Here is a 14,890-nt window from a genome sequence, read left to right on the forward strand (position 1 = left end):
AAAACACAAAATTCATGGAAGTCAATCAGTTCATTTCTACAAGCTACATTTTACGAAGTACCAACACAGTTGGGAATTTAGGCCATAAAACAGAACTATTGGGGCGCCTGGGTGGCTCAGTGGGTTAAGCCGCTGCCTTCAGCTCAGGTCATGATCCCAGGTCCTGGGTTCGAGCCCCACATCGGGCTTTCTGCTCAGCAGGGAGCCTGCTTCCTCCTCTCTCTCTGCCTGCCTCTCTGCTTACTTGTGATTTCTCTCTGTCAAATAAAAAAAAAAAAAAAAAAACAAAACAAACAAACAAACAAAAAAAAAAACAGAACTATTTCCTTCCAAATATTTCCCCCAAAGGGGAAGGGCAATGTGATTCATTCCTGAGACTCACTTTCAAAATGTTATCTCCAAACAATTCCCCATTTTAAAAGTCTTAAAATAGCCCGCTGCCTCCGTTCATCGTGGAGATTAATCAATCATACATATATCCCTCTGTCTCACCTATGTGATAGAGAGATACAATAAATATCATATATATATATATATATATATACACACACACACATACATACATAAAAATTTGCTTTCATCCAAAGAAGAAAAGTATTATTAAAATTCATTCCTCTCACACTTAGCCTATAATATTCCCAAATAGTGAGAAACCATTAATCGGAAGTAACAGAAATCTGGAGTTATTTTTATTTTAAAATTTTCACTTAGAATTTCATCTGCTTTTCTGACCAATTTCAATGAAACATGATGGTTTAATGGTTACAAAATTAGCTTCAGCAGCTGTGCTTGGGTTTCCACAAGTGAGAACAAGTATGTCACAGAAGTCCACTGCCCTCTTTCTGCACAAGGATGCTGTTTGGAAATACTAAAGAAACCTGGTCGGGGCGCCTGGGTGGCTCAGTGGGTTAAGCCGCTGCCTTCGGCTCGGGTCATGATCTCGGGGTCCTGGGATGGAGTTCCGCATCGGGCTCTCTGCTCAGCCAAGAGCCTGCTTCCCTCTCTCTCTCTCTGTCTGCCTCTCTGCCTACTTGTGATCTCTGTCAAATAAATAAATTAAAAAAAAAAAAAAAAAAAAAAAAAAGAATCCTGGTCACCTTTTCAGCTGACCCAGGTTAGTGTAAAGTCGAGTTAGCTTTCCATCATACCTAAATGCTCTACTTTTCTCTGAGGCCTATACCCTGAAGACACTAACTTAACTCATTTTTCCTCTGCTCTTAGAAGAAAAGTGGACAGAAGGACAAGTAAGACAATTCTTTAGAAATTTAAACTATTCCTTACCAATGACTTATAAGTAGCCAGATTTGCTTTTTTTCTTTCCTTTTTTTTTTAAACAATTAACATAAAGTGTTGCTTGCTTTTTTGATTATTAAAAAATGGCCCTCCTGGCAGTCTATTATATTTACTGTGTTCTCTATGTGTAAAATATTTCAAAACTCAAAATGAGAAACATTAAGTCATAGGAATTTCCTTTCTTACAAGAAAGGAAATCACCCATCAACCCCCCATCCAAAGCATTAACATTTTAATGTATTTGCTTCCAGTCTTTTATTTAATACAACAAAACCAGACTTATACCCTATTGTATAGCATTGCAGAAAGGTATTTCCACTGAATATTATATTGTTAGCATTTTCCCATTTTAGTAATATTCTAAGAAACCATTATTATTTGAAGAACTATACTGAATTCCATCCCATTCCCTGTGCCATAATTTGAGTATGTCCCATTTGCTTTTTCACTATAAATACTGGTAAGAATATCCTTGTTTAAAAATCTGTCCTTATTTTTATTTCTTTCTTTTAGGTTACAGAAATACAAGTGGGATTTCACTCCAAAAAGTATAAGCATTTAAGGTTTCTGATATATATATAACCCAGTTTCCTACTAAGTTTGTATTAATCCAAATATTCTCCCAACAGATAATGCAGAGTTCCTATTTTATAGCCTTATTTACCCACCAATTAAAGTGGAAAAATTAATCTAACTGTTTTGTGTTTCAAATTACTGGTGAATGTGAATAATTTAATATAGTTATTATTGGCTTCTTTGATTTCTTCTTTTATAAACTATCTGTTCATATCCTTTCCCCCAAATAGTAGGACTTCAGTGTTTCCTTGTTTGTTAAAAATAGGCATTAGTTAGGTTTGCCTTTCCTATAATTTAGACATGATACATATGGACAAGTTTAACATAGACTGAACCTAGCATTATTTATCTAATTGATGGTATTTTTACTGGAATATCTTTTCTGAAAAAATCAAAATATTTATTTGAAAGAAAACATAAAGTTGAGACTAAGCAAACTATCCACGTCTTGTGGTAATTAAAATGTATTGTGATAGTGGATTATCTCACTTAGCTTTAACAATCCGTTGTGATAGGTACCACCACGCAGATGGAGATACTGAGGCTCACAGAGAGGTCAAGGTAGTATGCCCAAGGTCATTCGGCCTGTACAGGGAGTCACCAGGTTGTGTAATTCCACAGCCTAAAGCTCAGGACCCTTGCATCCAACAGCCTCCCATCAGTCACTCTGGCTCTGATCTCTCTCAACTCTTCCAACATTATCTCTACTGAGGTTCTACTGAAACCTCAGATTGAACATGTTCAAAGATAAAACTGATTCTCTTCCCAACTAGATTTTCACTATTCCCAGGGTCTATTTCTGTCATCATCCAAGTCTGAAATCCATGTCACCTTAGCTCCTCATCCACTTAGACCTACCTCCCATCCATTCACTCTACAAGCAACTGGCACAGGATTGGGCCATCACAGCCTTTCTCCCATCTCTCCCCTCCTTCTCATTCCCTTGGTTACCACCTTTACCTGCTCCCTTAACCTCCAGACCCCCCGCAATCACCTATTTCCTCTCTCCCTGCTTTTGATTACTTTCTGTTCCACTCTATTTTGAACTCTGCCAGAGTGCTGTGTTACTCAAATATCTTATCATCACAAAATTTGGGGGATATACAGGATCTTAAAATTAAGCATGAGATCCGATTAACTGGAAGTTACTGCCTAGAGCACTATGTTGAGAATGTTACTGAGGTTTTACCTCAGTTCTGTGGAAAAAGAGTGTCATGCCTGATTTTCTAGTTCTGCCAGGGAGGGAGGGACGGTGCCCAGGTGCCATGTTTTAACCCCCACTATAATTTCATCTAAGCTCTTCATTTTATAAATTTAGAACTGAGACCAAAAAAGTAAATGGCTTGCCAAAGTCACACACCAAGTCAATAAGAGGTCTTTTATCTTCTGGGGACATTAGAGAATATATATATATATATTTAAGATTTTATTTATTTATTTGACAGACAGAGATCACAAGTAGACAGAGAGGCAGGCAGAGAGAGAGGGGGAAGCAGGCTCCCTGCTGAGCAGAGAGCCCGATGTGGGACTCGATCCCAGGACCCTGAGATCATGACCTGAGCCGAAGGCAGCGGCTTAACCCACTGAGCAACCCAGGCGCCCTAGAGAATATATTTTATACAGTAGAGTATATAGTCTTTAGATACAGGAACTAAATTTTATTCACCATTAAGCCACCATTAAACACACCATTTCAAACCCAATTTCAAGCCCTGGCAAGAGAAGGTATCCAATAATTTGTTCATTAAATCAAAAACAATATGGCAGAGTAATCTTAGAGTAGCAGCAAAAGGAGAACAGTAGTATAAAATGCTTCTTGGTAAAAAGACCTATAATTACTCTACTTTCAAGAACAGGAACCTGAACTGACAGAGGGTTTCCAGTAAGTAGTCTTGTACAGCCTGTGCTGATCAATACGTAAATCCCACTGTAACAAAGCCTTTTAAAAAAAATAAAATAAGCTGTTTATTAGCTCTTTTGACATAAAAATATCAAGGCAGTTTTTGGAAAGCATTTAGAAGAGGTCAGTGGCTCATACACCTTAGGCAGTTTGAAGAGAAGTAATGAAACTGTTATTAACTGAACACCTACAATGTACCTAGCACTGTATACTGCTGTCTCCCAACTGTATCAGGAAGTATTATCATTTCAATTTTAGGAAAATGTTTCTATTTCAATAAGGAAACTGGTTTCAAGAGTAATGAATTATCCCTAGGCCAGATCCTAACTGTGACCACATGGCTAGTACACAACAGCATTAGGATCTGAGCCTAGATACGTTTGATACCGAAACTAATGCTCTTTCCCAACTGAAAAAAGAAATTTTCCTGCCATAACAAAATTGTCCTCGCAAACCTTAAAGAACAAAAATTGATTATGACTCAACTGAAATTACGGATGACTGTTCATCAAATGAAACCACAAAGAGTTTTTAAAAAGAAACACAAACTGGGAGGTAATTTTTGTGATACATATAATCCACAGGGATTAGCAGACAATCTACATAAAGAACTCCTACAAATCAATAAGAAACAAATCTAAAAGATAAATAGACAAAAAGCTAAATGGGGACTTTACAAAAGAAGGAACTCAAATAGCCAATAATATAAATACTTAACCTCACTGATCAGAGAAATGGCAAATAAAAAGCCCGATGAGATATCATTTCATAAATATCAATGGGACAACATTTTAAAGTCTGGTAAATGAAGTAGTGGCAAAGCTGTAGAATGATTATAACATGTACACTACTTGTAGGAACACAAATAGTATGATCACTCAGGAAAAAACATTTGGCATATTTAATAAGGTTGATGATACACATACTCCATTATCCAGCAAATTTTACTTGTGAGAGAAAGAGACAGACAAATGTGTGTGTGCTTGCATCTATCTCCATATATGTACTAAGAGACATATAGAAGACATATTCACAGCAGCCTTTTTATAAGAGCAAAAAAACTAGAATCAATTCAAATCTCTATCTACAGCAGTAGGAATAAATAAGTGGTAGTAGAATACTATGTAGCAGTAAAAATGAATGAATCACAGCCACAAAATGAATGAATCTCAGGAATATAATGTTAATTTAAAGTGAAAGTCACAGAAAAATACATAAAGTGTCATTTCTTTTATATAAATTTCAAAAACATACAAAACCCATAAAGATAACCCATAAAGAAAAGCAAGGGGGGGAATGATAAACATAAGGTCAGGACAGTGGCTACTTCAGTCGGGATGACAGAGGATCAACCACACAGGCAACTATGAATACACAATGATAAGATTCTTCTTCCTGAACTGGGTGATGGGTGCCTGAGTGCTCACTGATTTATGATTCTGTAATAGATCTTTTATGAGCATTATTTTGTACATACAAATCACTTAAAAAACTTTTAAGAAGGCAATGGACCAGAAGGGCAGGACACTGAATATACCAGAAGTAACTGATGACAGAGAACAAGATGGCAGAGAAGATCAAAGGGAGCAGAGGGGCACTTGCACTCTGGGGCTTAGCTTCCTGGACTCCAATTCTGCTATCTCAAAGCCAATGCCTTTTTATCTAGGCAGGGAGGGGAGACTGTTTTTCAACTTTAGAGGTGTTCTAGAAAAGAACTAAAAAACTTCACTAGTCTAAATAACTATTAAAAAAATAGGGCTCCTCCATCTAAAAATTGAAGAACTTTACAAAGTATTTCTGTATTAAATGATTTACAGTCAGTGCATCCCTTTCTTCAACACCACTTAGCGACCCAAGGGGGGTGGGGGAATGTGCTGATATTTCAGGCAAAATAAAAACAAAAGAAGATACTAGAAGGATATGGAAGTTCCCTTAGCTGAAGGAGTAGAGCAGTTTCTCCATTTAACATGCATACAAGTCACTTCGGGGTCTTGTTAAAATGCAAATTCTGATTGGATAGGTCTGGGATGAGACCTCTAAGAATCTGCCTTTATAAAAAGAACCTGACTTGGGTGTTCCACAAACCTCACTACTGCAGCAAGAGACATTATGAAAACACCTTCTCCAGGGACAGCTAAAACAGAGTGTGGGTGTCTCTAATTGGGATAGTTTCATTTTACCCACCAAGATAAAGAAATTGAGATACTCTTCCTACACTATATAAACTTGGGTACAGGATACCTGTTATCAGAAAAATCAAGAATACTAAACTAGGTCTTTTGCAAAGAAAAGGTGCTCCAGGAGGCAGCAAAGACTGAAAACTTAAAAGAGAAATCCATGAGAAGTAGCCTTTCCAGAAGGGATATTAGCCCTTTTCTTATGGAAGAAACCAGAAACTACCAAAAGGAAATGCGCAGAACAGTAATTAAAGACTGATTATAATGCAGATGTTGGTCATGGCCCAACATAATCAAAGGAGCATCACACAGGTCTATATATTACATATATATGTGTGTATGAATAGCTCTAGAATTCTAAGAATATGCTCTTAAAATGAAAAGCTTATTATTTTAACAGAAACCACATCAAATAATTCCCACTCATCATGTCTGTTTAATAGTAGTAAAAACCCTTCCATCTCAAAATAGTACTTCTGCATGTAGAGTCATGCTTTCATACAGCACTCAATAACCACTCAAACTCTTCCAAGGAAACACCAATGCCAAGTCTCCGCTTAGAATGTGTCACAGCAGAGTGAGGTCTTCTCACTTGCTCCTACAACATCACAGACTGTTGTTACTAGTCTCACCCTAAGAGACGCTCTGCACAGAAAGCCCGCACAGCAGTTTCCTCACTGCCCCAATACTTACTCTCAGATGAAGTGTTCGGTTAGTCCAGAGATAACAGAAAGAGTGTAGCCTAACAGAATTCTGCACCTGGTGTGTAAGTCAGAACAGCTAAACTCCCTGCGCCATCAACACAGGATATTTCTTACAACATAATAAATCCAAAATGTCTGGATAATCCTTGGAAACAATACTCCCAAACATCTTTAGGCATCACAATTTTACACAACCCAAGCAACGATGAAATCAAAATTCAAAAATATTCTACATTTTAATGGCCCTCTATTAGAGAAATGCAAAAATAATGCACATAAACCACACAACTGACAGGCAGTTCCACTCTGCAGAACCACATAAAACCAAATGGGGGATTCATTAGAGATTTTTAAAAAGTAAAAGTAGATATGTCCTTGCACTGAAGCACTGACCTTCCCTTCTGGTTAGCATACTGAAATTCCCTTTTTCATGCATACATTTTAGAAGAGATGACATTTAGATGTCTCTCATTTGCCATCCCACATTGAATAAATGAATTGTAGAAGTGGCATTTAGAAGAGAAATTCCCAGTGTTCCCAGACTAAACAGATGAGGATTTAGGGAATCATCTTTCTCTAATCAGATACCAGCCACAGAGGCCTTGGTGGTCTGCCTTTGACCATCCCACCCCTCCCAGCCACATCTGCAAAAAAATATGTACACAAAAAAATACATATAAACAAACACAAATGCAGTCAGTTACCATGATAATCCCATTAGTCATGACTGGATACTTAAGGCAGCAATCTAAATCAATCTGACTACCAATATACCAACAATCATGACACTCACTTACCTAACAATCCTTAATAGAAGAATCCAAATCTCTAACTGTGCTTAACAGAAAAAGCAAGTGATAAAAAGAAAGCAAATACGGGTTAAAGAAGCAATTTACAATCCACCAAAAAAATACGTTTTTCTTAAAACAACTTACTGAATGTTAATTTTTTTTAAATGTCTCAGAGACATAATAACTAAAACACATCAATCCTTTCATTTAAAAAAAAAAAACGGTTTCCTATAGGAAAAAATCATATTCTTAGTATTAACCAAAGAGAGAGGTACTGTAATGTCATCATCGGAAAGCTTCAATTAATCATGCTTCACATACGAAGAAATCGATGGATAGCTGGGTTGTAGTCACAGATTATGGGTAATGCACAGAAAAACAGTGCGACTCCCGATACTGACTGCACCACTGCCTCCGCACACCACCGGGTCTGTCCGCCCTGCAGCCCCTCCCTACGGCTCAGGTCCCTCAGTCGGAGATCAGATTCCGGTCCGCACCGCAGGCCGGCTCTCTCAGCCTGCATTAGCTCTGCAGGACGCCCCTTCGTCCGAGCACTGTCCCACTGTCCGACCGGCGGGGCGGGAGGGGTCACCCCAAACAGCAGCCCCCCCCCCCCTTCACGGCTAGGTGACCTGGTCCTCCTGACGCCACATCCAGCTGAAGCAGCATGACAAGGTAGAAGCAACTCCGGGCCGCGGCCAAGGGCAGCCCCGGGCCTGGGTGGGGCCGGGCGGGGGCCGCAGGCGCCGAGTGGCCGTGCCAAGCCCCGGCATCGAGAACTAGGGGAGGCTGCGATACTGCTGCATTGTGCTGCATCACGGCGAGGGCACTGGGAGCCATCCATCTTGCCAAAAAAGCACATCCCCGCCCAAATAAACCCACCGAATCCATTTTTCTCCTCTGCGGAAGCACCCCCCACACTCGCCCTCTCCTTGCTCTGAGGCCCGGCTTTTGACTGGAAAAATAATGGACTTGGTTTGTATACTGACATCGACAACACTCCCCTCCCTCCCCATCTGACGACAGGCACTTGGCAACGTTCCTCTCACAAAAACAAAGAGAAGGCTCCCCCCCCCCCAAAAAAAAAGAGGGCCGCGGGCGCGGTGTGAGGGATGAGAATAGAGGCTTCCAGCCTACCCCTGCCAAAGGCCGGCCCGGAGGGTCCCCGCGCTGGTACAAACCTGTTGAAGAGCGGGTGGCTGGAGCTGAAGGGCGGGCGCCGACGCGGCTCCGCGCCCCGAGGCGGCTCACGCCCAGCCCTGGGAGAGTGGGGACGGCGGTGAGGGCGGGGGACCCGCGCGAGGATGGGCGGCGGGGAGGGGGGGCGCCGGGCCGCCGCCTCCGGCTCAGCTGCAGCGCGGCGCAGCGGGGACCACGCCTGGCCGCATCCCCCGTACCGTTACGCGCGGAGTCGGGCCCTGTCACCGCCGCCCCCGCTCCCCACCAGCCCGGCCGCAGGGAGCACACCCGAAAATACGCCCTCCCTGCTGCCCACTCCGTACCCACCCCCGCGCCGGGGGCAGCTGCGCCCTGCTGGAAGGAGGAGGCGGTGGAGGCAGAGAGAAGGAATCGGCGCCGCTGCGCCCGAGGATGGGGCTGGGTGACCCCGGTGCGCACAGGGGTGCCGTGTTCCCTCACTGCGGAGCCTGCCGCCCCTGCCCGCATAGTCCGCGTACTGACGAGCCCAGGAGACCCAGACTCCCCGCGCCGCCCCCGCCCGGGCTCTGCAGCCTCCCTGCCCCCACGCCGCTCCCAGGGCGCAGGGCAGCGGTGGGGCAGCGGCGTCTTCCCGGCCTGGGCCCGCGCCCCTCCTCCTGCCCTCCCGCCGCCCAGGAGCCGGCCCGGGAGGCAGCCCCAGTGAGTTGGCATCTTCCTGCCTAGGCCCCCCACCTACCTCCCACGGATAAGGGGGTGGGGGCGCCGGGGTCCCGTCCTCCTCCCGCTCCTCGGCGGCCGGGCGGGTGGGCCGGGAGGCGACTCCGCGGGGCTGTCCGCGGCTGGGGCCGGGGCTCACAGGACGGGACCGGTGGGCGCTGCTGCGCGGGGCTGCGCGCTCGCTCCGGGCGGAGAGGCGGCCGAGGGAGGGACTGGAGGAATCCGCAGCCTGCACGGCAACAGCTGCACTGATTCCGGGGGCTGGGCTGGAGCTCCGGGCGGGGGGAGAAGGGGAGGGAGCAGACAGGGAGGGGGGCGAGGGGCGGGGAGAGGGAGCGCGCGGGCTCCGGGGGCGCGCACACTCGCGCGCGCACACGCTCTCTCCCGCACACCCTCCACACTCCGCTCCACACTCCTCTCTGCTCGCAGCTCCTCGCTCCCTCGGTTCCCGTCTCGCCTGCCCTCTGCGCCTGCCCGGAGTCCCACAGCCGCCCACCCGGCCCCTGCCGCGCGCGCTAGCCGAACCTCGGGCGCGTCCACGCACTCCCCGGCCAGGGCTCTGCTAGGGCCCGCCGCCGACCGCGTCCTCTGCCGCGGGGACCCACCAGGGCCGGCCTAGGCAGGGTGGGCACCGCCGGCCGCCACCACCCGGGCAAAGGGACAATGGGGGCTTTGTCCCCACAGCCGGCGAGGGCCAATTTCACGTTTAATTTGAGGCTAATTTGATTATCGCCTTGGAAAGGGGCAGCCTAATTTTCTACGTGATTTGTGCAGCCTCTTTTCGCCCGCGATGTTTGCGTTTGGAACGCCGCGGAGAGAGTGTTGAGGGAGGTTTTAGAACGTGGTTTGGTTGGTTTGATTTTAGAATTTAGGTGGTGATGCCTTATAGATTCCGCCCAGCCTGAAGAAGAGCGACAGGGACCTCTCCGTGGGAAACCTTGGGCGATGGGGGCAGAGAGTTGTTACTCGATGAAGTCAAGCTCTTACCTACCCCCCCCAACTCCGCCCTTTTGTGAGATTCTTCACCCCGTCCCTCCCGGTGGCTGCGAACAGACCCTACAAGTGGTTTGTCCAACTCCTGCCTCTGGGCGTCCTGACTCGCTTTACCCTAAAACCGGGGCCTCTTCCCGAGCCTCCATTGCGGAGTGGGGTCTTAGAAGCTTCAGTGCAAGTCCCTAAGATGGCTTGAGGGTTTGATTTCTCCCCCCTATCCGCAAACCCTGAGATGGACACCGGACGCTTTGTCGAGTTTTTGTCAAGTGCCAACGCCCCTTCTCAACCAGCTTGCCCACCCAGTCAATCCCCCAGGCTATGTAGAAATTCTGGAACCGCCAGTGCTGGGGCGAAAAGATGGTGTCATCACCGTGTCCACGAATAGAAACGCTCTTTAGAGAGCAGAGTCTAGGGAAACTGACGTTCTGCCTGCTATGTAGGTGCCCAACGTCTGTACTGTAAGCTTTCAGAGGGAAGAGGGCCCTTCTCCATTGAAAAACCCCAAAGGCTTTTCTCTCTGAACATCTGACCCTCAACCCATGAATTAAAAAACAAAACAGAAATAAAAGATAGTTTAGATCATGTTTATATCTCAATAGACTCGAGGGCTGATGAGTTTGTATTTTTTACATGTATTTTTAAATGAATATTTTTAAATAAATCTAAATGAAATTGTTCCAGCAAAGTGAAGATGAGTCTTCCTTTTAGTGCTTCACCATCAGTTTGAATGTTTGTACCAGTGTTTACTTTTGATAGATGTGAAAATATACCGACAAAGGCAAATAATTTAGCATTTTTCTCAGAGGGTTGATCAACACCTCCAGAAGGTGAACCCTCCAAGGACAGGGTTCTTTTGTAGGTTTGTTCACGGTTTGTACATAGCAGACACTTAGGAGGTGCTCAAAAAATATTTGTTGAATTGAATTGCACAGAATCAACATGTAAGTGGCTGCCCTCATTAGGTAATGCAGGAAATCCACCAGGAATGAAAGTTGTTTCCCTTTCACTTATTTTGTTCCATGGCCCTCAGCACCTCCCCACCCACAATGTTAATGAAATACCAAAGTAAACAATGGCAATTCTGGAAAATGCTTGTTTAAATTCTTCCACTGTTACTCTTGAAATGGTGACTCTTAACAGCTTCCTTTATCACAGATAATAGTACTTGACTAACTCTTCATTTGCTGGATGAGACCCCATTCCACTCCCACCTAATTTTTAAAAATTTCTTTCAGAAAGGGAGGTCACACACAACCTTAGCAAGGTATTCTAGTAAGGTGCCAGTAAGTATTCCAAAAATGTAAAAGGCAAGGATTCAGAGTTTCACTATAAATACCTGGATTTTCACCAGACTTTCACTATAAATACCTCATAATTCTGAATTCTTACCCTTTGGTGGGGAAAAAAAAAATCATCATTTAGGAAAGTCCAGGGTACTACTGACTAAAAAAAAGGTAACAGGTCAAAGAAAAGACAGTTTAAATATGGAGAGATTATTGCAGGGGGCATATATTTCTGTGAAAGGCAAGAATCTAGAAAAAGATGAAAAGCGTTAGTAATTGTGATAACTCAAAAGGATTATTCTCAAATATCTCAGAAGCAGCAAGTTGAAGTTCTTCCTCACATCACAAGATGATTTAAAGGAACCTAGAATTCACTGGTATCATGTCTGTAACATACCATAGTCCTACCCTCCATTTTTAAAACCATATGATTATATATGGCTTTGTCTCCCATAGAAATACTACTTTATTATAAAAATTTTTTAGAGGGGCGCCTGGGTGGCTCAGTGGGTTAAAGCCTCTGCCTTCGGCTCAGGTCATGATCCCAGGGTCCTGGGATCAAGCCCCATATCCGGCTCTCTGCTCAGCAAGGGAGCCTGCTTCCTCCTTTCTCTCTCTCTGCCTGCCTCTCTGCCTACTTGTGATCTCTGTCTGTCAAATAAATAAATAAAATCTTTTAAAAAAAAATTTTTTTTAGATATAAATTGCTAATTTAACTTTCCATTCAAACTGTAGGGGAAAATATTGTCAACATAGATATTAGTCACTATAGACTAGGTTATAATGTTATTAATACACAGTTCCCAAATCCCAGTATAATACGAAAGTTCCAAATCAGCAAAAGTTTAATTATTGCTTATATAAAATCAACTGTGGGGAAGCTGTCTGCTCTGTGTCAGCTCAGTCTTCCAATATTTAATATTATGGTTCCTCCATATCAGTAGGTACTTCTACAATCTCCACTGTAAGGGAAGAGCATGATGGAGGGCTAAGTACAAGCAACTAAACACTTGTACCCAGAAATGGCACAGGGTTACCTCCACTCACATTTTATTTGCCAGAGCAAGTCACATAGCTACACTTGAAACCAGATATTGATAAACAATAGTATTATCTGCCTGTTTTGTTTAGAAAAGAGAGAATGGCACTTAAAGTAATTCCTTGGTTACATTAAATTAACCCAATTAAAACCCATCTTTTATTGTATTGATAATAGCCTTAAAATTTTAAATTTAGAACACATTTTGAAAAATTGAATAAGTTTTGGGTTTTTTTTTTTTTCATCTCTGTTTACTCCTAAATTTGACTTCCTTTCAACTCTGAGCTAGTCTGAGAAGTTTCCTCATAGTAGAAATCTTCTATCTGGGGCTTCACACATACTAATTTTGCACTGGGAAAGCCTAAAGACTTACATGTTTGAGTTGTCAATATCATGAATTATCATGAATAAATAGTTTTTGAGCACTGGCAACACATTTATAGATGTATAAAATAATCCATTCTTTCATTTATTCAAGAAATATATGTACCTTAATCTGTTCTGGGCTTTGCAATAGAACAATGGGCAAAACAGTACAAAAATCACTGCCCTCAGGGATCTTCCATTCTAGTAGGATGGAAGTCAATCAGTCAATCAATAAACAAGTAAAATATATATATGATGATAAACTTGAATAATGTAAATATGTAGAAATAATATTTATAAAATTATAAGAATGAGTAGCCTCGGCTTTCTAGGAAAGAATCCTCAAATTTTCTGTTAATAAAAATAACCATAAATAGCAATTGTAAAATGTTTTCCAGTTTTTAAAATGCTTTAGCAGATATATTTTTTTGTTCTTTTTGTTAGTTCTGTGGGGTAGATATTAACCCCATTTTATAGGTTAGAAAACTGAGGACACCAGTAGGTTAAATGAGTTGCCCAAGTCCACACTGCTACTAAGCGCCACTGGTATCTGCTTAGAAGATAGTATATCAGAGCTGTGTGCTTGGCATTGTGTATTATTAAAAAGAATTTATATTTGCAAGATGAAAAAGTTCTTTGTGGGGCACCTGGGTGGCTCAGTCAGTTAAACGTCTGCCTTCGACTCACGTCATGATGAGCGTCCTGCTCGGCGGAGATCCTCCCTCTCCCTCTTTCTCTGCTGCTCCCCTTGCTTGTGTGCCCTCACTCTCTCTCTCTCAAATAAATAAATAAAATCATTTTTTTTTTAAAAAGAGTTTTTTGAGATGGATGGTGGTAATGTTTGCACAGCTATGTGAATGTACTTAACACATTGAAATGTACACTTAAAGGGGTAAAAAATGGTTAATTTTATGTTATGTACGTTACCACAAGTTTTAAAAATCTTCTTAAAAAATAAAAACTAAAATGTTTTAAATAATTCTAAATCAAGACCTCTAAAATAATAGAGTAAATGCTTCTTTACTTTTCTTCAGTTAACACACTTGTTGCATTACACTATTCATTCCCTCTGTATTGTGAGCATATGACATGTCCACCGCACACCAAGCACACTCTGACAGTAGGCTATGTTCTGCTACACCTGTATTTTTCAGTTCCCACCATTGTGCTATGTATTTACCAAGTCAGTTCGGTTTATTCCCAAATTTATTTATGCCAGTTATGACAATTGAACCTATTTTACTTAATAATTATAATTAAAAATTACATCAATCAATTAAATATGAGTGTGCAGAGAGACTCCTTTCAGTGATAAGTTGTATATACTTAAACATCTAATTAAAAGCTAAATATATTGCCATCAAATTATGGGTGGATAAGATAAGAATAAAATTTAGGAAGGAATGTAAATCGTAAAAACCTTGAAATATCCAGAGTCAGATGGCTTTGCTAGTGTCTCTAAATTCTTGGTCAACTTAAAAGAGAGCAAAGTGTATCAGATAGCTGGAGCTTCTGCAAAAACAAAGTGGTATTTTACTCCATAAACATGTTGGAAGAAACCGTTTGACTATCAACAGATTAACAGGTGAACATACATTTATAAGTTCCAAGTAAAGTAAAATTTTATCTCTTTTTCCGGATATAAATCTATTCTTTTTTTTTTTTTCAAAATGTGTCTCAAGGATTAGGCAATTAATTATGCACCAAAGCATGAGCAACAACAATAAAAATAGACAAATTGGACTTCATCAAAATTAAAAACTTTTGTGTATTGAAAGACGTGATCAAGAAAGTGAAAAAACAATCTAAAGAATAAGAGAAAGATATTTGCAAATTACACATCTGATAAGGGTCTACTATCCATAATATATAACGACTTCTTACAACTCAACA

At 42.2% G+C, this 14,890-nt stretch overlaps 1 protein-coding gene across 3 annotated transcripts in view; it reads right to left on the reverse strand.

The window, feature by feature from the left end:
• The window catches only part of SPTBN1 (spectrin beta, non-erythrocytic 1), a 200,054-nt gene extending 190,599 nt beyond the window's left edge, over positions 1-9,455 (reverse strand). For 2 of the 3 annotated variants that reach the window (XM_047745608.1, XM_047745611.1), the window contains exon 1: positions 9,336-9,455. The gene's annotated coding sequence lies outside the window, so the exon portion shown is untranslated. Of the gene's footprint in view, positions 1-8,622; positions 8,712-9,335 lie in introns of those variants that run through there. The other variant, XM_047745609.1, reaches the window with a different exon arrangement.
• Between the last annotated feature and the right edge of the window lie 5,435 nt (positions 9,456-14,890).

This window comes from Lutra lutra, chromosome 9 (genome assembly GCF_902655055.1).
Source record: "Lutra lutra chromosome 9, mLutLut1.2, whole genome shotgun sequence".
NCBI classification, from domain to species: domain Eukaryota; kingdom Metazoa; phylum Chordata; class Mammalia; order Carnivora; family Mustelidae; genus Lutra; species Lutra lutra.